This window comes from Panthera tigris, chromosome C2 (genome assembly GCF_018350195.1).
Source record: "Panthera tigris isolate Pti1 chromosome C2, P.tigris_Pti1_mat1.1, whole genome shotgun sequence".
NCBI classification, from domain to species: domain Eukaryota; kingdom Metazoa; phylum Chordata; class Mammalia; order Carnivora; family Felidae; genus Panthera; species Panthera tigris.
Window position 1 is genome coordinate 99,077,412 of NC_056668.1, and position 26,309 is coordinate 99,103,720.

Below are 26,309 nucleotides of genomic sequence, written 5' to 3' on the forward strand. Positions count from 1 at the left end.
AGTTTCCCTAACAGAATTTCCTTAATGCCTGAGGTATCCATTGTATATAATAAGTTAACTCCTCTTTTATGCCTCTAGAATTGTACTAATTATGTACCTTCCTTGGGAGAACTGAAAAAACAGTGGTGTTCATTTTTTCAGTACCCTGTTTGAGAAAAGCTATTTTAGAGTCATAAATAATTATGTGTCATACCTCAAGCATTGTACAAAGTTCATATATATAACGTGTATTTGAATATGTGGTGATAGTAAATATCAGAGACTACATCAGGAACACCAGTTCTTCAGTTTGACTAAATCATAACACTTATTTAGAGCTAGACACTTATTTAGGTACAAGACATTTAAAACTTTTAAAACAAGTGAAAAAAATTGGCCACCACCCATTAGATAATTAAGCATATTATAAAACATTTTATAAGAATGTCAGGAGGCTCCAGGGCACCTGGGTGGCTCAGTACATTAAGCATCAGACTTCTGCCCAGGTCACAATCTCACTGTTCATTGGTTCCAGCCCCCCGTGGGGCTCTGTACTGACAGCTCAATGTCTGGAGCCTGCTTGGGATTCTGTCTCCCTCTCTCTCTGCGACACTCATGTGCTCTCTCTCAAAAACAAATAAACCTTAAAAAATTTAAAAAAAATGTCAGGAGGAGGCTCCTTCAAAGTGTACTGCATCAATTCACTGTGGGTTCTATGCACTCTCACAAACTCTGCTTTTTGGCCACAAAGAAATCAATTACAAGAATCCTCTAACTGTAGAAAAACGTCATGCTTCCCTTAATATGATATTGCTCAGGCTAATATGACTGGACACAACTGAGGAAAACTTACTCAAAAGTTCTTAGAATCCAAAATTACTTATATAGGCTCCTTGAAGTACCTACTGCGCTAATTCCCTGTGTGACTAATTCTCTACTCCATCACATCAAACAGATGACAGATTTGTCAAGGAATCTAACTGTGAATTTCAGCTGATTTCACCTGTATTGATTCCTTGCCTACAGTTTATCTGTGGGGAAATGGCATGGACCTTATGCAGTACTCTGAGCTAGGTGATGGCCCTAAGGTCTTCCCGATTTTACCCAGAATAGAGAAGTAATGGGATCAGAGCTCAACTTTAGGAGAACTACTTTGATGTAACCTGGAGGAAAAATGATTACAGGTGAGGGCAGTTAGAAGGCATTTGTGCTTCAATCAGTAAGATGGGGTCTGAAATTACAAAAATTTAAGAGATGTGAATACTTTCCTCTGAGGAATTTATAATCAAGTTGAGGACATGTATATATAAACCAATTCGTGAAAAAATATCTTAAAATGTAATAGCTCACATATTTGATAATCATTCAACAGCAAAATTTTAATTCCTGTGAGCCAAAGAAATAATTTACAATGTGCTCTCATGGTCTAAAACATTCTCTAAAATGTTCTCTTTTTCCTTTGGAAATCAAGAAGCAAAACCACTTCATCTCAGTAGCATGGCTAAATTAATAAATTTACAGAATGTGAATTATTTTCCTTTGTGGGAACAACATATGATTTTTTTGTGACCCTCTTTTTGTTTGTTTCTTTGTTTCTGGTTTTTAAATTTTCTTCCCAGAAATTGTTTTTCAGTGTTGATGAAGAGTCAATGCTATTGCTAGTTCTGGTCCAATTTGATTTGAATAAAAATATTCATATGAATTAGAAAATAGACGGGCTTCTTTATTTCTTTTGTTCTTTGAATCTGTCTTTATGAGGTTAGGCATAGTGCTGGAAATTTGCAAGTTTTCCATATGCTGCAAGAACCCTGAAGGTCAGAGCAGCTAATATATTTTGGTTGGCATTAAAATGTCACAGTATCCCAGCACAGTGGGACTTTCCATTCGTATATTAACTCGTTATCTGCAGGCAGTACTGATGGTGAATTTGTTCACAAACTATCTAATAGTGTAATTAAAAAATATTTAAGAAGTTTGAAAGGAGATTAAGCAGTGAACAGAAAACTTTGTAATTTGATCTATTTTAAATGAATAAATTAAAATTCCTCCATTTTGAATAAAATAGCATTGAAGTTAGATGGGAAATTTGGGGTAGAAATAACATTTTATGGTAAACAACTTCATACACAGCTAACTAAATATATGTATACATCCCCAGAGGGAAACAAGTGACTGAATCTAAGGCATTTAATTCAAAGCAAAGATGACTTCAGACAAAGATGATTTAACATTTAACAAAAATGATTCAATGTTTCATTTATGCTGGTGAAGTTTTAAGAATCCATTATATAAAATCTGGGATCCTGGGGTGATATGTAAATTATAAGCACCAAGTTAATATCTGTTTGGTTAAAAGCCAGGAGCCAGATTGAAAAGGAGATTTTCAGCTTGAATCTCCCTGTTGTCAGGATAAGCATTGTGAACTTTCCTCAGAGGCCCTCAACACAAGTACAGATAGTGTCCTGGAAGGGTCTTTGACAAATTGTGCAAACATGGTCATCCTTTACAGAAACCATCACATGACTGTCCCAATGGGTCTCGTGACCCCTTTGGGGAGTCATAACATTGTGTTTCTGGTTATATTCACCTTCATAACTCACAGACTACCCTAACTCTAAGAAACAGGAAAACTTGAGCTTCTCAGTTAATTTTCATAAGAATACCTCATAAATAGGATCCAATGATTTTGTATTTCAGATCCTCTTGTATCAATATCTTTGTTGAAATTAAATCCTAAGTAAAAGTTGTATTAATATTACAATTTAAATATATATTTTCTACTTCCTCTTAAACTACAAATGAATGAACTTAGTAGAAAGGAAAGCATTCTAAATATATGTGTTAAGAACAGACATATAGTTCACAATTTTCATTATTTTTTTTCACTATTTGACCATGTGGACTTTTTAATCTAAATTACATGAGTTCCTTATATATAGGTGACGTGATATTGATCTAGAGACATTTGTACATAAATATTGCTGAATCGAAATCAATAGAAATGGTTTGTTTATTTATTCATTCTCCTTTAAAAATATGCATTTCTTTGTCTTTAATTCCCAAGTTTAGTAGAATGGATTGAAGATCCTCAATGATAGAAAAGAGATAGTCTTCTAAGGGTAAACAATGTGATTTTAGAATAAAATTAATAAAAATTGACACAATTTTATAATTATCTAATTGTTGCAAGAAATAATTTAATAAGGGCAACACAAAAATAAAAACAAAATTTTTATTTTGTGCATACAATAGTCATTTAATTGACTTGCAATTAGGAAAACTCTAGTAAATCAAAATTATTTTATTACCTGTAAGTATATTTTGCAAAAACTTTATCTTTTTTTTAATGTATTTTTTTAACATTTATTTATTTTTGAGACAGGGAGAGACAGCATGAACAGGGGAGGGTCAGAGAGAGAGGGAGACACAGAATCTGAAACAGGCTCCAGGCTCTGAGCTGTCAGCACAGAGCCTGACACAGGGCTCGAACTCGGACCGCGAGATCATGACCCGAGCCGAAGTTGGATGCTTAACTGACTGAGCCACCCAGGCACCCCTCAAAAACTTTATCTTGGAAAGTCGACAAAGTTACACGGCTTTACATTTTTGTTGGAGGTACCTTTATTGAGTTAATTTAAATGATCACTTACAACCTTGATTTATTTAATGTCTAATTATTATTGCAAGATTGAGATCAGGTAATGATGTACTAAAACTATTCCCCAAAAGAGACAAGTCGTGCGTTCCTTGAAGCTTCTCACCCCACCCCTATCTCAATATGGATGTAAAACATGCACGTTTGCATCCTTTAGGTCACTGTAAAATGGCCTCTGTGGATCATTATTATATTATATATTATTACAGTAAAGATGCCATTATTACCAGTATAACACATTACATAAAAATTTTTTGACACTACAGAAATCAATTCTTTAAAAACATGCTAACAGGAAAGGTTAAATTTATCTTAACTGATTTGTGTTAATCATATATGCACTAAGAATCTTTTAACTGATTGTGTTCGCTTACTCAGCTTGTCTCTACTCACCTTGACAAAGAATACAGGACTTTATGGTAAAGATTTTCTACATTAACATTTGGCCTCATCATATAATGATGTCGAGTTAGCTTTTCTTAATCCCATGGAATTGTATGTAGTCATTTTGTAAACTCTTCCAAATCACAAGATTAAAAAAAAATATTTAACAGCTTTGTTGAGATATAACTGATACACAGTTAACTGCTCACATCTAAAGTGCACACTTTGACAGGTTTTAACTTATGTATACAGCTGCAAAACTGTGACAATTGAGATAGTGAACATGTCCATCACTCCCAAAAGTCTCTTTATGAGTATTTGTAATCCTCCCTCCCTTTCTGATTTGATCCGCCCACAACCCTAGTCAATTACTCATCTGCTTTCTGTCATCATGCATTTTCTTAGAATTTTATAAATGGGATCTCACAGTATATTTTTTTGATATTGCATATTTCATGCAACATGATTATTTTGAGACTCATAGTAAATATTGAGATTCATATGCAAAAGTTGCTTTCTTTTATTCCTATATAGTAATCCAGTATATAGATATATCAGAATTTCTTATTCATTTACTTGTTAGTAGTCAGTCAGGTTTTTTCCAGTTTGAGACAATTACAAATAAAACTGCTGTGAATTATCAACACACAAATGTCTATATAGACCCATTTTTTTTTGTTGTTGTTCTATTGGGAGTGGAATGGCTGGGACTTATGGTAGCTCTAGGTTGGCCTATTTAAGAAAGTGTCAAACTATTTTCCAAAGTAGATATATATACCATCTTGCATTTCCACCAGCATGTATGAGAGTTTCAGTTACTTACATCATTGTTACTTTTTAATTTTAACCATCTATAAAGTGAGTAGTGGTACATGATTAAACTTTAAGTTTTTATTTTTTTTTAATAACTAATGATGTTCAGCATCTTTACAAGTGCTTAGAGGCCACCCACAGATCTGTGGTTAAATGTCTGTTCAAATCTTTTGCATATTTCTTAATTAGTTGTTTGTTATCTTAGTATAGAATTTTAAGACCTTTGTAAACTATGTATATTCTGAATCCTAGTCCTTTAGCAGTTAAATGCTTGCAAATAGTTTTTCCCTGTCTGTGGGTAATCTTTTCATTGTCTTAACAATGTCTTTTAAAGAGCTTTTTTACTTTTGTTAAAGTCTGACTTACTAACTTTTTTCCCTTTATAGATTATGTTTTGGTGTCACATCTCAGAAATCTTTGCCTAACCCAAGGTCATACAGATTTTCTCTTATGTTTACTTCTAGAAGTTTTATAGTTTTGTTTTTTACATTTAAGAGTTTGATCCATTTTGATACATAGCCATATGGTGTGCTATGGATTTGTTTATTTTTTGCATAAGGATATCCATTTGTCCCAGCACCATAATTTGGAAAGACTGTTATTTCTCCACAGATTTTTCTATTCACCATTTTTTGAAATCGGTTGTCTATATATGCATGATTCTATTTCTGCACTGTACTCTGATCCATTCATCTATTTGTCTATCTTGATGCTAATACCACCCTATTTTCATTTTGGTAGGATCTTTGTGTTTCCAGATGAACTTTCAAATCAGTTCCTCAGTTTCTACGAGGAAAACTTGCTGGGACTTTGATACTACACTGAAGAGATGGATTAATTTGGAAATAATTGGCATCTTAACAATAGTCATCCAGTTTTTTATTCCATTAATTTAAGATTTCTCTAATTTATCTATACTGTGTAGTGTAGTTTTCATAGTACAGCTTTTACATGTGTTTTGTCAGATTTATCCTTAAGTTGTTCATTTCTTAGATGCTATTTAAAAACAGCATTGGTTATTAAATATAAATTTCTGGTTGTTCATTGATAGTACATAGATACACAATTTTTATATATTAATCGTATATCCTGTAATATTGCTAATCTCACTTACTAGTTCTAGAACTTTTGTAGATTTTATTTTGTAGACTTCCTACAAAGATTTTTGCTTTTAAATCACTTGATCAAATGAGCTATTAGGTGTCACACACACACATAATAAATATAACCAGGAGTCTCTGGCCTCGTTTGCACCTTTTTTTTTTTAACAAATATATATGTATAACCATCATATTTTCGATTGATTTTAAACCTAATTTTCAATCTCATTTCTAGTTGTATCCTTGTTCCTTTGAAGTAGTGAAAATCTCACTTTTCTGGTTGGTAACATTATTCAGTATGTATGTTCTTATTTAATTCATTTTATGCCAGTTCCGGGTAACAATTTCTCGTCTTTGTTTTTTGTTTTGTTTTGTTTTTTGTTTTTAGAGAGCCTGATTCTGCCTTCAAGGGAAATTTGAAAAATCTAACTGAACATCAAACCAAACAAAATACTTTCCAAATTTCCACGATGTTTAATTGACCCTATTCATAAATTAGTTATTTCATAAATAATCTGCCTTTACTCATATGTATTAACATCAACCAGAAAGGGAAGGCAAACTGGCATCAACCTCTTTTGACTTGTGGTGTGCTGGAGTTTATCAGACTGATTCTGGTAACTAGGCAGGCATTCTCTTCCTCACAACTGTTTAGCTTTTGTTCTGAAAACTGGTGATTGATCAACATTTCTAGATAAGAAATATTGATTTTTTTTAGCCCCTCTGTTGGGTTAGTGGCAGGACTGAACAAAAATAAGTCTTAACGAATAAGAAGTGTGAGGAAATCATAGATGAAAGACCCAGAGAAATATGAAAGTAAATAAGAGGTCATCTATAAGGGAGAGAGAAAAAATAAGTGTACATAGAGCATCATGGTTTCTGTTGGAAAGATGTATTGGAACACAATTCACACAAGAGTGGAAGGCCAGGAATTAGTTTAAGAGTGGGAAAAAAGGATAGAAGTCACAGAATGGTTGAAGGTTAAACTGTAAGAGATTGTAGGGCTATAATGAAAGCATTACAATAAACATTAATGTAGCTGCTTTAAAGATAAGTGCTTTTCTGAACTAAATTCATGCTCATATGTAAGAGCGTAAGCTAGATTGACAGAATTTATTTAAACAATTTAAGATTATTATTTTTAAGCCTCTTAAAAATATAAATAGCCTTTTGTTTCTGTTTTTTTTTTTTTTTTTAACTCTGCATTTTGATTGATGAAAATCACATTGCAAGACTTCTGCGTCCAGCCAGGATGGAATAATAAGTACTGAGTTTGAGCTTCTGCCTCAAAAAAAAAAAAAAAAAAAAAGCCACAAATACAAAATATATGAAACAATGGTTTGGGGACACTGGACATTGGGTATCAAAGGACTACTGAGAAATGGGAAACAAAAAGATAAGTACAACAAATGCCCCAATTCTTGTGGTCTGCAGTTTCCAAACTGCACAGCTAAGGACAATCCAGCAGAGCATGGTGGTGTCTCCGAGTTAAGATGATGTCACTGGAAACCGAGGAAGACTAAGGCAGCTAGTTTGTGGGAAAGAGTACCAGAAAATCGAGAACTGCCAGAGAGAAAAGTTCCAGAGATCTGCGGGGGCCACTTTCTGATACTTAGTTGAGCACCAATTAGTGAATCAGTTGAGGACACCATTCAAGGTCAGGGAAGAGAATCCCTGAAAGGCTTAGTGGGAACAACCTTACTGCTTACACAGGTCTCACCACAGTACCTATTCCTACAATCTGGAATGGAAAATTTAATAATTCATGGGCATCAGGTGGAGAACTCAAGTCTTGCCACAGAAGTAGGGAAAATTTGCTTTAGCCTAAATGCTGCTCTAATCCTGTCTAACAAAATTTTAAAGCAAGATGCAAAAGGATCAAACCCTTTTCAATTAAACTTGTTCAAAAATAAAGCTAAATAACATTTATAGCTGTACAAAAATATATAACTCTAAACAAAATAATATTCAAAATATCTGATGTCCAATAAAAAATTACCAAGAATGAAAAGAAGCAGGAAAATAAATTCCATAATTGGGAGAAAAATAGATCAATGCACACCAACTCAGAAATTACATAGGTGATAAAATTAATATGTAAAGAGTTAATCATTATTGTAACTGTCTTCCATATGTTGAAGAAGCTAGTGAACAGCATATGCTTAGTGGACACATAGATAAAGGGTTCTGCACTATAAGTGGTTTCCAGCATCCACTGAGGGTCTTGGAATGTATCCCCACAGATAAAGCAGGCTAACACTAGAATTAGGCAAAAATACAACTAATTATAGCAACGATTAATTCTCCAAGTATTTTAATTAAAGGCAGAGATTGTCAGATTGGATTAAAAAGTAAGGTGCAATTACACTCTGCGTGTAAGAAATTCAATTTAAATATAAGGACATAAATAGATGGAAAGTAGAAAAACTTTAAAAAGATAAGCCATATCATAAGAAAGTTGGAGTGGCTCTGTTGATATTAACAAAATATATTTCAGGGCAAAGGCTACGAAGAGGCATAAAGAAGATCATTTGGTAAAAATGAAAGTGTCCTATTTGTCAATATTACATAGCAGTCTTAAACATTTATGCATAAAAGAAGAGAGTTTCAAAACACCTGAAGTAAAACTAAAAAAAAAAAAAGGCAAGAAAATAGATGGATTTCTAGTTATCATCAGGTATTACAAAACCTCTCTCAAAAATGGGTAAGAAAAATAGACTGAGAATCAGTAGGGAATCAGGTTGAATAATATTTCAACCAATTTCATCTAATTGAACTTCATAGAACATTCCATGTAAAAACAACAGAATACACATTCTGTTCAAGTACACAGAGCATTTACCAAAATATAGTATATTATTCTGGGTCATTCTGGTTCAATTAATTTAAAAAGAATTCACACGAATGAAGTTCTCTAACCACAATAGAAGGTAAACAATAACAGTAATATATATATATATATATATATATATATATATATATATATATGAAGAATCCATAAACATTTGAGAAATAAGTAATATACCCTGAAATAACACTTGTGTCAAAAATTAATAAAAAAGGAAACTCGCAAGTATTTTAACTGAGATAAAATCACAAAGCAAAATATCAATATTTGTAGGATTCAGTTAAAGCAATAGGTAGAGGGAAATTTGTAACACTGACTATATTAGAAGCCATTTAGATAGTGTCAGAATTGAATTAAATTGTAGGACGCACAGCCAATGTCGCTGAATTGCTTGATATGTGTAAAAACCCCACACTTCTGGTCACAGAAGTGTTCTGTGCAAGTAGTATAGGAGAGGCACCAGAGTGTTGTTCCTTAGCAAGCACGTGTTAATTTTGATGAAAGTACTAAATGGAAAAGAATGAAAGCACTTCACTGGAAAGACAGTAACAGTACAGGAATTCTGCACTCAACCTGCCTGGGCTTAAGTTTTGGCATGGCCAAACACTAGCTGGGTAATTTGGGGAAAATTACTTAACATCTCTGTGAGTAAAGTTTGTCTGTAAAATGTGGATAGTGTTATAAGGATTTGATACCTATAAAGCATTAAGAACAAGCCTAGTATTCATACAACACATTGCCTGTTTGTTAAATAAGTCTATTAGAAATTGCCACATTTTATTCCTGGGATTGTCATCAACATATTATTTGTGTATGTTGTTCAAATCCTGTTTGCATTGTTGTTTTGTTAAAATATACTCGAGGAATATGTGTCTTAAAATACTATAAAGGGGAAATGGATTACAACATTTAACTCCTAAAAATGGACGTCAAATGGGCACTTCATGTTATTTTAGGACAATCTACAATGAGATAGATAATGACCTCAAGAATGAAAAAAATTGATTTGGTGCCTTACAAAGTTCATGGCTCTACAGACTACCCAGAGCCTGAGGGGAAGAAGGGAGAGTATTCAAAAAAGCTTTAGAAATGAATAGGAAAAAAAGAGGTGGATGTGCTTAACAAAGATATATACATGAAAACCAGGGTTTGCTTTCTATCTTTTTAAGAGTTTGTTTTGTATTATTTCTTTCTCTAATAAAGAAATATAAACATGTGTTTAACATTTTGGCTCATTGCAAATAGATTTTTGAATAATACAATTACAAAATCTGTAATAATAAAGACACATAAAACAGTGTATATATTTATTAACCACCTAGTATATAATTCAAGAGAAGTAAAACAGTGTTTCTATTTAAATTGAAGTATTATTAATATAAATAGAAAATAAACAGAATAAATACAAATCACTTATTTTAATAAAAAATGATTTCTTAACTCTTAATTATTCAGAAATAAGAGAACAAATACTTTCCAAAGTCTAATACATTACAACTATTGAGAATTCCCTGAACTTTGCTTCATGGGAGGAACAGAATCATATGAAACTCCTCATATTAGAAAATGCAGAATTTCTCTGCCCTTACTCATTCTTCCTTTTCCTTAATTGGACTGGGTCCTAGAGAGTTTTTAGTAGGCCTCATATTTGGTAATGAATTGAGGCATACTGACATAATTAGATAAATATTGCCATCGATCACAATCATTAGTATTAAATCTACATATACCTCAAACACATAGATGTATGAGAGGAGTCATCAGAACTGCAGCTGAACCCTGTATATCCTAAACATTTAATATATATCTTAAATACTAATATATATTTAATAAGTTATTACTTATGTAAAATATTTCCATGTGAAAATATTATTTTCTTCCTTTTAATAAATTATTAGATAAACATATTTATAAATATTATATAGATGTTAAGAATCTTACTATTTTACTTCCAAGTTACTTCCTTTGTAGCATTTTTATTTCTCATTTGTATAATGAGAAAATCTGTATAATTTTCAAAATTATAAAAATAAAGAAAATACTACTACACATCACAGGTTGCAAAATAAGCAAATAAATATAAATGTACTCAAATTAGACTGTATGTTTTTTCTAGAAAATGCTAAACTTTGAGTGATTGTAGCCTGGTTAACTGACATTTTAAAAGTAACCATCATTAACATGATGCACTTTTCCCTTATTCTGTTGTCCAAGAACTTACTAATATAACAGACCCCCAAAGCCCAATAAAAATTCCCAGTAAGTGCACATGAGCTTTTTCTTCTAAAACTACTTATTCCTGAATTTACTCCTTCTGAAAATAGCAATTGCATAAGCAGGAATTCTCTTAGACTTTATTCTTCTAACTTTTAAACTTTCTTTAACAATTAATTGACTAGTCCTTTTGATTTTATTATTTTTGTTCTATTATCGCTGCTAAAATAAGATTCCACTCTAACAATCTAACATAAGATTCCAGGTACATATTCATGAAACTCTGTTTCAATAGTGCACATCTTTCAATGATAATTATATATTCATGTGTCTAAATTCAGGGCTTTCCACAGTGTAGCACTGATCTATCTTTGCCATTTTAATTAACTCAGTTACCCCAAGAAGAGCCATGTGTTCAGCCAAATATACATAGAAGATTAGATATATAGATGGATAACAGATATAGATATATCTATCTATAGATGATAGAGATAGAGATAGAGACAGAGATAGATCTATGTATAGCTCCATATATATCTCCATCAAACCTGATCTACAAACTTCCTTCTTTCTTCTGTTAACATTTCTCAAAGAAAATATACAGCTTAATGTATGGATATTAACCAATTATCCATCTTTTCATCACATTTTTGGTATAGTTTCATGTATCTGTATTATAGCTGGTTGTTCCATACCATGTATTGTACATACAATACATGAAAGGTGAAAAGGTAATTCAAAAGAAATAGGAGCTCTTTAGTAGAGCTAGCCAGAAGAAGCAGGTCTACCTCCATCATCCAGCCCCATCTTTTTTCATCTCTTCTCATACTCCAAATCAATGATCATAAATTTTGGTGGAGGGGCTCCTGGGTGGCTCAGTCAGTTAAGCACCTGACCCTTGGTTTCTGCTCAGGTCACGATCTTACGGTGTGTGGGATCAAGCCCCACGTCCAGCTCTGTGCTGACAGCACAGAACCTGCTCACTCAAACTCACACTCTTGCATGTGCACTCTCTCTCCAAGTAAATAAATACACTTAAAAAACAAAAAACAAAAAACAAAAACAAATTCTGGTAGAGATGCTGGATGAGTCTCAACCTCTTTAAATCCTAGAACAGACTGAAGTCTTAAAGCTAATTAAGCAGGATATACTTTCTCACAAATTATTCTTTTTAAGTCTTTTTCACTTAATAATATAACAAAAGTTTTCCCTTATTTTTAAAGTTCTTTTTTAAAATTATTTTTTGGGGCGCTTGGCTGGCTCAGTCAGTTAAGCAACTGACTCTTGGTTTAGGCTCACTCAGGTCATGATCTCACAGTTTCATGAGTTCAAGCCTCCATCAGGCTCTTTGCTGACAGCGTGGAGCCTGCTTAGGATTCTCTGTCTCCTTCTCTCTCTCCCCTACTCACACTGCCTCTCTCTTTCAAAATAAATAAATTAATTAAAAACAAAGTTTAATATTTTTGTGCTAATTCATCTTCTGCATGTTGGTAATTCTCTTATATACATACTTGGATAACTTCCAGTGGGGAGCTATTATAAATAAAGCTACTATAAACATTTATACAAGTCTTTGTGTTTCTTCTTCCCATTATAAACACCCAAGTTTTGAATGAATGGGACATTTCATAGATTTATGATTTCACTTTAAATGAAACTGCCAACCTGTTTTCTAAATGGATTGTACCATTTTGCATCTCTGTTAACTGGATAAAAGTAACAGTCCACATCTTTGACAATATTTGTGTTTATTCTTATTTTGTAATTTATCTAAGTACTTTTTTATCTTTTGAAAATTGAGATTGTTGTGAGAATTAAATGAGATAATGCTTTTTTTTAAATTTTTTTTTAATGTTTATTTATTTTTGAGACAGAGAGAGACAGATCACGAATGGGGGAGGGTCAGAGAGAGGGAGACACAGAATCCGAAACAGGCTCCAGGCTCTGAGCTGTCAGCACAGAGCCCGATGCGGGGCTCGAACTCACGGACCGCGAGATCATGACCTGAGCTGAAGTCAGCTGCTTAACCGACTGAGCCACCCAGGCGCCCCAGAGATAATGTTTTTAACACACATAGTGTGTCCGACTTCAATTAATGTCAGCTATTATATTTATTACTCTGGGTTTTTTTTCAGTGTAATTGTTTATTTTCTTCATATGTGCAGCACATATGCACAGTGACTTTTACGTAAGTAATCAATAAATATTTGCTGATTATTGAGGTATGAATTATAGAGGGTAAGAAAAGGCACATCAGAAGTGGTGATGATCACACCAGCGTATCTGTCCCTATGTGGCATCACCAAGCACGTAGGGAGAAGGATGGGACAACACTCTTTAAATGGTGCATCTGGGGGTCAGCTCTGGTGACTAAATTCTCATCTACATGCATGGTTAAGCACTATACTCTCCTTTTTTAAAAATTTCAGGTCGTTTGAGGTATAATTGACATATGAAATTATGGGATATTTAAAATGTGCATCATAGTGTGTGTGTGTATGTATATATATATATATATATATATATATATCACATTGAAAAAGTATCCTCACCCACCCTACCCCATCCCTCACACCCCACCCCTGACAAAATCTAGTTAAGTTCACATCCATCACCTCACATACTTAACCTTTTCTTTGTTTTGTTTTTGGTGAGAACATTTAGGTTCCACCTCCTAGCAAGTACAATACAGCGCTATCACCACCTTTTACATTTTATCCTCAGACCTTATTCTTCTTACAGCTGAAAGTTTGCACCTTTTTATTAACCTCTGCCTCCATCTTTGTTTTGTAAATATGAGTTTAACATTTTTTCTAGTGATCCATCTTACCTAAATAATTTTTACACATGGAAATGCAGAATGCTTCTAACTCCTCAATATAATGACTATTCTGAGTAACATCTTTGGGTATGGTTTCACTGTATTTTTTTGTTCATTTCATTAGGAAAGTTTCCTAGAAGTAAAATTAATGAGTAAGGGAATGTAAACTATTTTAATACAAAAGTTATTGTTACAATAATAAACAAATGGAGACCAGTCTTAAAATTTTTCTGAGTAGCAAAACCAGTTTAGTCATACAAACAAAGCTTAATTTAACTTATTTTGCAAGAGTAATTTGGGGTCATTTCTTGTTTATGTCTCTGGAAATCATAAACAAAACTTGATCTATTTCCCAACCACTGACCAATTCCCTATTATTTAAGAAAATTCTCATATTATAACCAATCGCTGTGAACATTACACAGTCACTGCTTTCTCACTGTATAAGCTGCTTTATAACAATATACCCTTGAGCTTCATTCTATGTTTTGGTTTGAGTGCTCCTGGTTTACAAACTGTCTTTTTTGTGTGTGCACAATAAACTTTTACTAATTACTACTTCAGTGATTCACTGGTTTTACTTCTGCTATGTTTGAATTTTTGACACTATCTTGCAAACTGGAATGTTCCTCCAATAACCTACTGACTTGAGAAATAACTATTTCCCCTCTGCAAAATTTACATTGGTCAAATCATTCTAACATAACCACGTGTAAATTTTATGTCCGTTCCTTCAAAATTACAGAAATCTCTCTCTCTAACAAATTCCTTGAAAGTCCTTCCAGCCTGCTAGACATTATTAAAGAGAGGCTAAAGGAGAGGCAAACAAAAGTGGCGAAGCTGTGGTTCTTTGCATTAACAGGTTCACCAGTGACTCTTGAATAAGATTCCAGCACATTAAAAAAAAAAATCTCACTTTTCCTGAAACTTTTACAAGTTGTAAGGCATTGTCATATTATATTTACTATTTAAGCACATTATAATTGCACTAGTGTTGGGAAAGGTCAGCAAGAGGACATAACCCCTCGTTGACCCATGAGCTGAACCCCACAATCAGAGGCTCCTCACCCCTTTGGGGTATATATTCTTCCTGCCTTCACTGCTCCTAGAAGCTGCCCCAAGGACATAGCCTTGAGACAGTGATGTGTTATTGAGACCACCTAAATGTTATACCAGACTGAACTCAGGTAAGGCCTCTATTTTAACTTTTAAAACTTGGGAGGCAGGTGTGTAAATCTAGTTGTCTTGCAACCACCGAAACAAGCCTCATATGAAAGTTCTGTTGTTTATTAAACCTGCCACCTACCAACCTGGAGTGGACTGCCTCTTCTTCAGTCTTTTCTTGCCCTCCTTCCCCCAGAAAGTTGCCAAGGAGGTTGTGAACCAACAATCCTTGGTGAGCCAGCCAGGAAACCAAAAACCTGGGGCTTGGGAAAGAGGCATCCAAAGGGGAAATCCTGAGTTGGCAGGTGACCACTATGTTGTCAGGTGATTGTGGATGGCTTTGGGAGTACAGCGGTGTCCTGGAAACTCCGGCTGCTTTAACGGGTTTGCCTGAGAAACTGCACATAGCACACTGTGCAAAGAAAATCCTAGGAAAGTGATGAGAGGGGAGAGGAGGATGTTGTGGTGATTGACAATGAAACAGACAAAAAGCTTGGTGTCATCTGATTGTTAATAAAAAGGAGAGCAAAAGTCCATCAGTAACAACTCCAGCCAGTGGCAGTCCCTGGTCAGGAAATATTCATGATGAGAGAATATACTCCCTCTGATAAAACTGCTGAGTTCCAGCTAAAGGCCAGGGAACGTATCCGGGCTTGGTTACTGCAGCGATGGGACATGGGAAGACACTAGCATTTCTCTGATGGGCAGGAGGCAGAGGAAATGAGTACCATCACCACACACTCTGTTCCCCTTCCCCACATCAGTAAAATGGGCCATCACATTGATGATATAATGTTAACATGTGAAAACTTGCCCCTGCTGCAGGACACTGCAGGTTTTGCCAGAGCATCTTCAGGGAAAAGGATGGGCCCACAGAAAATCCAAGGTTGAGACACCACCATAAGGTTGTGGGAGTCATTTGATCAGGTAAGACCACGTTGTCCCAGAAGCTGTGATTTATAAAGTGCAAGGTTAAGCTGCACCCTAGGAATGTGAAAGAGGTGCAAGCTTTTGTAGGGATTTTGGGGTTTTGGGGACTTTTACTCCCTATCCGGCACAATGCCTGCATCCCTTAAACTGCCTGGTAAAGAAAGGAATGTATGGGGCTAGGGATCAGAGCAGCAAGCCACCTTTGGGAAGACAAAGAACTACTGAAACAAATTAAAGCTCTGGCATCTCCTAAGCAGAGCTACCATTTGAGTTAGATATGTCTACTACTCTAGAAGGCGTCTGTTGGGCTCTGTGACAAAGACAAAAGAAGGGGAGAATGCCCCTTGGATTTTTGTCACCCACTTGGGAAGGGGCAGAAACCCAATATCGCCCAACAGAGCAACAGTTCCTAAAAATGTACACAGAGCTCTTCCAAGTAAAGCCTTTCAGTAAAGAGATAAACCACAGCAGCCAATGGGCTAAACTCAGAGTCATTCACCTAGTGATCACTCAAGATCCCTTTGCAGTGATAGTTGGGCTATTCTAAAGCAAATGGGAAGCCTGGACAATGGGAAGTCCAAGGGTAGATATCATGACTGGGGCCCTGTGGAGTCAAGATATGTAGGAAAACATATGGGTTTACCTGCAGGACTGGGAAAAAGAACACGGCATTAATGGAGGTTCCAATTCCCCTATAACCCACAACAGCAGTGTTGGCAGAAAAGAAAAATGGAATATTAAAGCAGCAGATTAGGTTACTAATAGCTAAAACTATGTTGGTTGGGTTGACTACAGTATTGTCTCAGGCTTTAATACATTTAAATGATCAACAAGTAGAGCCTATTGCCCCATATGCCAGACCAGAGATGCCTGCCAAGACACCCAATACTATAAAGGGATAGAACTTGTGGGAAACAGCCATTGCCTTGACTTTCATGGCAGATCAATGTCCCATACTGCTGAGAACACCAAGCCCTATCACATCTGGGAAAGAAATTATCTGCTGAAATTTGCAATGAGATGTCCCGCTAGGGTGGGTGCTGAGTTACTTCATACCCCTGAGTGAGGGAGAACACTCAATCTCTATGGGGATCCCATTGTCTTGCTGCAAGCTGGACTTGTTGAAATGCACTATTCCTGGAAAGGAACACATGCCATTAAAAAAGGGGAGAAAGTGAGGGTCCTGGTCTGGCATATCCCACCCCCAGTCTGTCTCCACATGTTTGGCAGTGCTTCTTTCCCCAGCCAACATGTATGGTATCTACAACCAGGTCAAGTTCCTAAAACTGCCAACCTTCCTTTTTACAAGGCCAGGTGGACATGTTCTGTTTTCCACTGGTACAATCATTTGGCTGCTGTCATTGTCTCCTCCATTAGCCTGGAGGATATTATAGCACACACAGAAGCACTTACTAAATTCACCCATCAAGCCTTGAATAGTAGCAACAAAGTATTTCCTTTATGAACACTGAGATGAATCCAATGGGAAAAGCTGTCCTCCAAAATACGATGGCCTTGAACATTATTACTGCCTTACAAGGAGTCATCTGTGTCATTATCCAAACAGAATGTTGTATGTTCATACCTGATGAGTCTGCTTAATGTATCATCTTTGTTAAATTACATGAGGACACAAATGAATGCCCTGAGTGATCCAAACTCCTGCCTAGGGGACTTAAATCAGTGGTTTGGATTATGGGGCTCTCGGTGGAAAAAACTGTCAGATTCTGGGAATCATCATTTTAATCTGTGCTTTCTCTTGCATGTACCTGTTTTATTGCTATGACATCTTCAGTGCAACCAGATAGCTGCCAAAGGAGCCACCTCCATGCTAGTGAAACACCTTGCTGCCTTCCCAGTACATTTTGCAGAAGAGAGGGGCACGTAAGAGCTAGTCACGGAGTGGCATGTTGGTAGAGGTCATTATGAGGACCTGGCCCCCAGTTGACCCATGAGCTGGACCCTGGCAATCAGTGGTTCTTCATCCCCTCCTCTATCCTTGAGGTGTGCATTGTGCTTGCCTTCCCTGCTCCCAAAAGCTGCCCCAAGGACATAGCCTTGAGATAGTGATATGGTGCTGAGGCTATCTATATGGTATACATGACTGAACCCAGTTAAGTCCTCTATATAAAGGACTCATCTTTATCTATATAAAGGACAAATCTATAAGATTTGGCATGTGGTTGCAGATAGCTACTCGTTTTGTAGCTGCCTAAGACAAGCCACATATGTAGGTTCCCTTGGTTATTAAGCTTGCCATCTACCAACCTAGAGTGGTCTGCCTCTTTTTTTGGTCTCCCTCCTCCACATGGAGGGCTGATTTCAGATATCACTTCAGGAACTCCAAAGTAGCTTGCTAAAGGACAACTAGTATGGTCAGGAGTAATCTGTATGGCTCTGAATTTTAAAAAAGCAAGCAAAAGAAATAATTCTTTGCATAGCTGGGAATTGTAACAATACAGTTGGATATAAATTATACTGTTCAACATATAATAACTGAAATAGCACAAATGCAATAAAAATTGGTGCTTTAATATCAAGTATAAGTTTATGTGAAGTAAGCCTGGCAGTCAAGATACAATGAATCAGGGGCATTTTCAAGTGAAAATCTGAAATGTAAGAGGCAAAGAAATGCCTCTTCTTATAAAAGAAACTGGTAGCAAACAGGACCCAGAGGAACATCATCATTCAAGGCATGCCGGCAGAATAACAGCAACAGTGAAGACCAAATATAGTTCTCAGTGTTAGACAGAAACCCAGAAAGTGGAGTGGACATAGTTGGTTATCTACACAGAACATATTTCTCCTTCCTAGCAGAACTGTGCCTTCTATGATAGTCATCTTTCCTCCCCATGAAGCTGTTGTGTTGTCAGAGGAATCTACCCCAAACACAAGCCTGGGAGCTGGGCCTTGATTCTAAGCATTTATTCCCTTCCTTGATTTTGCATTAGAATCATGTGGAAGTTAGTTAGTTAGTTAGTTAGTTAGTTAGTTAGTTAGTTAGTTAGTTTTTTCAAATAGCAATGCCCAGGGTCTGTCTCAGATATTATGTTTTACTTGGTAAATAGGAACATAGAACTTCCTATATTTTTAATTATCTTCCCTTGGGAGTTCTTAAAAAAAAAAACAAAAAAAAAAAACAATGTGAGACTAAGTACCAATTAAATCCAGTCAAAACTTCTAAATGTGAGAATGAGATGCAGGCATTTAAAAAAAAAAACTTTCTAGATAAATGTAATCTATAAAGTTGAGAACATATTTTCTAAAGTGTAGTATTACCCCCTTTTATAGGGATTGGTTTAGAAAGGGACATATAATCCAAACTAGCCAAAACATTACAAAGGGTAATTATTGGTAGGTGGAGGAAAACTTCGGTCTCACAAGAAATACCCTTTGGAGCCAGGCTGTCCAATATGGTAGCCATTGGCCACTTTTGCCTATTGAAATGTGACTAATACAACTAAGATATGGAATTTTTAATTTTACTTAACCCTGACACTCAATTTCATCACTGGAAAAATTTTAAATATATTTGAAAAAAACTTTGAAATCTGAATGAATTTTCTCAACTGTACATTTTACACAGTATACATTAAAAGCTTCTGAGGAAAACTTAGTGTCCAAGTTGAGATGTTCAATGTAAATCGGGTTTCCAAGATTTATCATGAAAAAGGCAATGTAAAATATCTCAGTAATTTATTTAGGTAGATTATATGTTGGAATAAGAATATTTTGAATATATTGGGTTAAATAAAATATTGTATTAAAAAGAATTTTACCTGAATCTATTTACTTTTTAAACTTGGCTTCTAGAAAAATTTAAATTATAAATGTGGCTTCCATTATATTTTCTGGACAGCAATGGCTAGTTTTGAGTGAAGTTAAGGCACATGGCTGCCACAGCCCTTTTGCTATCAGCATGAAGATAAAATCACAGAATATGGAAAAGTCAGGCTGAGGACACAGCAATGGAACAAGAACCCTGGTGCAAACCTGCTAACTTTGCCTGGCGGCCAGAAATTTTCAGTTATTGTTCTATTCCTCCTGTATTAGTTACCTTTTGATATTTAACAAACTATGCCAAACCCATTAATGGCTTAAAACAATAGGCAATTATTATTTCATGGTATCCATGGGGCAGGAATATAGATGTGCCTTAGCTACATGCCTCTGCTTGAAGGTGTCTCACAAGGCTGTAATCAAGAAGTCAGCCAGGGCTTCAATCTCATCTGATGGCTTGACTGGGGAAGAATCATCTTTTAAGATCACTCATATGCTGTTGGCAGGTTTCAGTTTCTCATAGGTTTTTGAACAAGAGACTCAGTTCTTCATTGGCTGCTGACCAAAGGCCTCCCTCAGTTCCTTGCCATATGGGCTCCTCCATAGGGAAGCTCATAGCATTATGGCTAGTTTCCTCAAGCAAGAGAGAAAACTCAGGATGGAAGCCACTATCTTTTTATTATTAATTTGAAGTGATAATTCATTACTTTTGCCATGTCTGGTTCATTCAGAGTAAGGCACTAGGTCCAGCCCATACTAAAGGAGACTGATTATATAAGGACATGAATATTAGGGGAGAATCATCAGGGACCATCTTAGAGAGGGCCAACCACCCTTCTTCATGCACTCCTTGCCCAACCTCAGAAGCAACCATTACCCTGAAGTTTGTAATTATTTATAGACAAGTGTCCGATTAATAATTCATAAATTATATATGCTATTGCTTTTCCCCCTCAACACCATATATATGTTATAGCCATGTTGATGTTGACATTGGACAATCTAGTTCATATAATTTACTTGCTATCTAACATTTCATTATATGAATAAGCCATAGTTAATTTATACAGTCACCTACTAAAAAATATTTAGGGTTTTTTTCACATTTAACTCTATTACAAACAGTGCTGCAATAGACATTTTTCTAATGGTCTCTATATGAGAGAGTCTCTCTAGACCTGGGATTACTGGGAAATGAAGAATATGCAACTTCAAATTTGTTAGATGTTGCAAAATTCCCTTCCAAAAATTATATTAGTGTTTTTTCTAGCAAAGTATATGAATTCTTATTTTACTAGCATTTGAATTTATTTCATTTAACTACATTTCCCCATTTTTATAGCTATAAAATCACATTTTTCTATGGTAATAATTTGCCTCTCCTTGATTGCTCATGAGGTTGTACATATTCAACCTACTTTTATATGTATATTTTGCATACCAATTCCATTATCTGAGGCTTATTTGTATACTTTGTCCCTTTTCTCCTTTTCTAGCTATGCCTGGGTGGCTCAGTCTGTTAAGCAGCCGACTTTGGCCCATGGTTCATGAATTTGAGCCCCACATCGGGCTCTGTGCTGACAGCTCAGAGCCTGGAGCTTGCTTCAGATCTGTGTCTCCCTCTCTCTCTGCCCCTCCCCTGCTTGCACTCTGCATCTCTCTCTCACTCTTTCTCTCTCATTATATAAATGAGATCTCTCAGTATATAAAAAAATTTATATACTTTGTCCCTTTTGTAATTGGTTCTTTGTGGGTCTTTTTCTTTCTTAGTTACTGGAGCTTTCCACATACTCTTGACACAAATACTTTATGCAATATATGGTTGACAAATACATGATTTGTCTTATTTTTAAAATGTTTCCATATCAATTAATACTAAATACCTAAACGTTAATATGTTCAATTGATTGTAACATTCCTTTTATGGTTTCTGTTTTGTATTTTGCTTAGGGAAATACACCTATGCTAAATTCACAAAAATATTCTGTTTTCCTTTCCTTTTTTTAACTCAATTATCCACTTTGAAAAAAAGGTTTTTTTTGTTTTGTTTTTTTTTTGTTTTTTTTTACTGTCTGCATCCAGTCTTTCTAGGCATTTAGTGGTAGGAGAATTTTCAGATTTGTTTTTTTTTTTTTTTTACCTGCACCAGAAACAGTCCATGTCACTCTTTAAACTACTCTGTAATATTTTTTTCATTACTTATAATAAAAAGCATCTTTAATGAAAGAGGCTAAAATGCATAGAATTTAATAAAGAATAAACTATTCAACAATTTGAAATGCTACAGAAACGTCAAGAAATATAAATTGAAAATGTGTTAACTTAATTTGTCATTGGTGACAACAAAGCCTGGGTATAGTTTGGATAGAAGCCAGATGTCAATGAGTTGAAAACTGTACCAGTAATTAGTGCTATTCTTTGAATCTTTCCACCTCTCAGCCCCAGAGAATCATGGTGAGGTTGCACTTTCCCAGCCCCCTTGTGGTCAAGTCTGACTAGATTTGGTCAATGAGTTGTGAGGGGAAGTCACATGTATCCCTTCAGGATTGAAGGTGTCACTCTAACATCCAGAGCTCCCACCCTCCAGCACAGCAACCAGCAAGTTTCATGGTGTACTCTTTCATCTGGGTGGGTCCAGCAGTAAGGAAACCTGATTAAAGGAAAAGTGATTCTTTTTCATTATAAGCCATTGGGATTTGGGAATTTTATCACCATCGCATATCTTGGCCCATCCTGATAATATATAAATTGATACGAGAGAGATGTGAACTCATTCCCATAGCATAGGGATGGGCTTGCTTGTGCTGTAGTGACAAATAATGGGATAATTCAGCTGCTTTAAATGCCGAAGGTTTCATTTTTCTTTCATGCTACATGTCCGTCATGAGTTAACTGTGGGCTCTGCTCCACATTTTCCTAACTCTAGGCCCTAGGCCAGCACAGCAGCCAGTATCTGGAATACTGCCAGTTGTCAGGGTAGAGGAAAAAAGAAGGTGGCAAATCACACATGGGCCCTTTAAGCCTAAATATGACACACATCACTTCCACACATATTTTACTTTAGTTTGGGTTCCCCAGAAGTAGGCCCTGAGCTAATGGCTCCTATGACAGTAATCTAAGTAGTAAGTGTTCACAATTAAAACCAGGAGGAGAGTGGGAAAGTGGGGCTAAAAGGAAAGGAAGCCAAGAAACGTTGCAATATTAATGTGTCCTGAGATTTTGGCTCCATCACCAAGGTACCTCTGGAGACTAAGCAAGTCAAACCTGAAATTTATCCTGACCAGAGTCACAAAACCTGCGTTATTATACACTGCTACTTGTCAGTTGCTATTTCAGGGTTTCCATTGTGGTGAGATAAAATTCCAGGCTTTTTGGGCTCCAGCAGCCCAAAGGGAGTCACAGATCTGGATTTTGGCAGTGAAAACACATGAGTCTTTGTGCACTAAAAAGGCAAGGAATCCTAGGGGATAGGACGGCACTGACAACTCCAATGCATTTCAATGGCAAGGGGCAGCACACCTAAGCTTAAGGAGACAGGGTCCCACTGTAGTAGCAGAAGGAACAAGAATTGGCCATACTCAGGGAATGGCAACAATCACAACCGCAATGAAATGAGAGACAAAATAGACTTATAAATGAAGCTTCCTTAGAGAAATAATTGGGATGAATAGCTGTTTCCAAGGGTCAGTGGAATGGAGAAGGGAAGAGGACAGAGGAGAGTAAAGGAGAATGATGGGGAAAAAAAGCACAGGTTAAAAGTTAAAGGAGGTTTCTGTGGGTTTTTTTTTTTAACAATAAAGGTCTGTGAGGGGCACCTGGGTGGCTCTGTCAGTTAAGCATCTGGCTTTGGCCCAGGCCGTGATCTCGCAGTCCTTGAGTTGGAGCCCCACGTCAGGCTCTGTGCTGACAGCTTGGGCCTGGAGCCTGCTTCAGATTCTGTGTCTCCCCCTCTCTTTGCCCCTCCCTGACCCACGCTCTATCTCTTTCAAAAATAAACATTAAAAAAATTAAACAAACAATACAAATCCTTGAAAATGTGAAAATGCTGATATGCTGTATATACATATGAATATATGTGGAAGGTGCATTTGAAGATGTAGGTCTTCAGAGATAATGGATGGGCCAAAGTTTTCTAGGAAACAAAAAAGGATAAAATCAACTGACAAGTAAACACTTTATTTTCAGCCAGTTGGAAAGAAATGATTTACTTAAATGAGAAAAAATTATCATAAGACTGATTGGGAATGCAAATAAATGTGCAGGCACAGGGCTGGAGAAATAAGGAAGAGCTCAAGTTTTGGCCTCCCTGTTTTGTTGGAACTCAAATCACCAAGTCATCTCCTTGAAAGAGTAAAAGGGGAAGAGGAGGGAACCTGGGAGTAATGGTGAGTTTGGAACAAATACTAAGGGGAGTGTCACAGAGGTATCCCTAGGCTTATAATGAAGTGCATATGGCAACAATGAGGGCCAAGCGAGGATCCAGATCATGAGTTTGAAGTGAATCAACCCACATGGTTCCCCCTTACACTGAGCATATCCAGGACTGTTGTGCAGAAGGTACAGCAAGCATGATGCTGCATGAGGGAAAATGGATTCATGCTTTTGGCCTGAGAGTGATTAAAGTGAGTTGTTATACGGCATCATTTTGTAAGGAAACAAGAGAAGCTTTCAGAGATGGCTGAAAGACAGGGAGAGTATAGGGTGTTGAATGCTTCATCGGCCAGAGTAGAACTAATGGCCTAAGAGACTCATATGGAAAGAGCTTGTACATACATACAGTTTCAAACTTTTGAATTCAGAGATTCTGTCATTCAGAGTGATAACAAGATTTAGGAGATGGCATTAAGTTATGGTCAAAAATAAATATATGGGATTAAGATAGGGTGTTGGACACTTTATTCACATGTGATACTCATCTTAGTTATTGAGATAACTAGGAAATCAGGCATAATTTTTAAATTTTGGAGCATGAAATTGTATATTGCAAAATGCACAGAGTTAATTGTTAAGCCACCATTGATGGAATCCTGGATCTCTAGAATTTAGTGTCTAAAGCTATATATTGTCATTAATACTATCTGTCCTGCATCCTATCTATTATGAAAAGTGTTAGGCAAAGTAAGCTGCCAAACTAGATTGTCTACTCAAGATCTCACACAATAACATGCATAGTACACGGCATCAGAGCTGTCCCATGTGTGCTAAACTGAACTGAGCCAATATTTGGAGGTGCCAGATATCTTTGCTCTTGTTTAAATGCAGTGTGATTGGGGAAAAAGAGGTACCTGGCCTCAGATCACATGGTATTGATGAATGTTCTCCTTAGATAAACAAGAATAATTTGATGTAAGTTACTATCTGTCTTCGTCTAGGAAATACAATTGAATAGTCAGCAGGAAAACCAAATTGCAACTCCATTTAAGTAATAAGACACAGCAGGGTGTGGTATTGTTACATTAAACACCCTGAAGTGAGTTAATGTCATTATAATGTGGTTTCTTTAAACAAACCAATTATAGCATGCACAGGTAATAAATCATTTACCGTATTAGTATATGAAGCTTAATCTTCTCACATTTCTGTTTACACATATATGAAAATTTAAAATGTATCACCATAAAATAGAAACACTCCTATTTTACTGTTTTATAGTTCACCCAACTAGAAATGTTTTACTCTTCATTGAATGTTTAATTCTTTCATTCATGTGTTTACCTTTTCATTCACTTACATAAAATACTTACCAATTAAAGCTATATAGGGGATTCAAATATGATATATGCTCTATATGTGTTTTACGATTGTTTTGTTTAAACAAGTCACATTATAAACACATTAACTCGCTGAGGGATGGGGAAGGAGGGCATTCTAATATAACAATAGCCTATCCTGATGTGTCTTTATATTTAAAAGGAGATGTCTTCAAGGAGTTTATAATCTGATAGGGGAAAGAAACGTATTCAGAACAATAACTCAAATGTCAGGGAAAAACTGTTTTAAGCTCCACAGAGAGAGAGCTGAATGTACATGTGGAGATTTAAAGGCACAAGAAGTAGCACTTCTTTGGGGAAAGGAGAGAAAATTCCTAGAGAAGAGAATTATTAAAAAAAATTTTTTTATGTTTATTTCTGAGACAGAGAGAGACACAGCATGAGTGGGACAGGGGCAGAAAGAGAGGGAGACACAGAATCAGAAGCAGGCTCCAGGCTCTGAGCTGTCAGCACAGAGCCCGACACGGGGCTCGAACTCACAAACTGTAAGATCATGACCTAAGCCAAAGTCGGTCGCTCAACCAACTGAGCTACCCAGGCACCCCGAGAAGAGAACATTTTGAATTAACCATGAAGGATAAGCAAAATTTCTTCATAGGAAGAGTTGTGCAGAGAGGAAGAGTATACAGATCATGCTGGATAAGTTCATTAAGCAATGGGCAACCCCTTTTAAATTACTTTTATACTAAAATAAAACAGAAGCATCTTTACATGACCTTCCTATGAATACATGTATACATACGTTTCAAGCAACTCTTCAAGTAGAACATCACTTCTTCACTGAGCATTGACTATATTCCACATGCAATGGAGCAAGATCAGAGACCTGACTTAGTAGATCAGTGGAGAA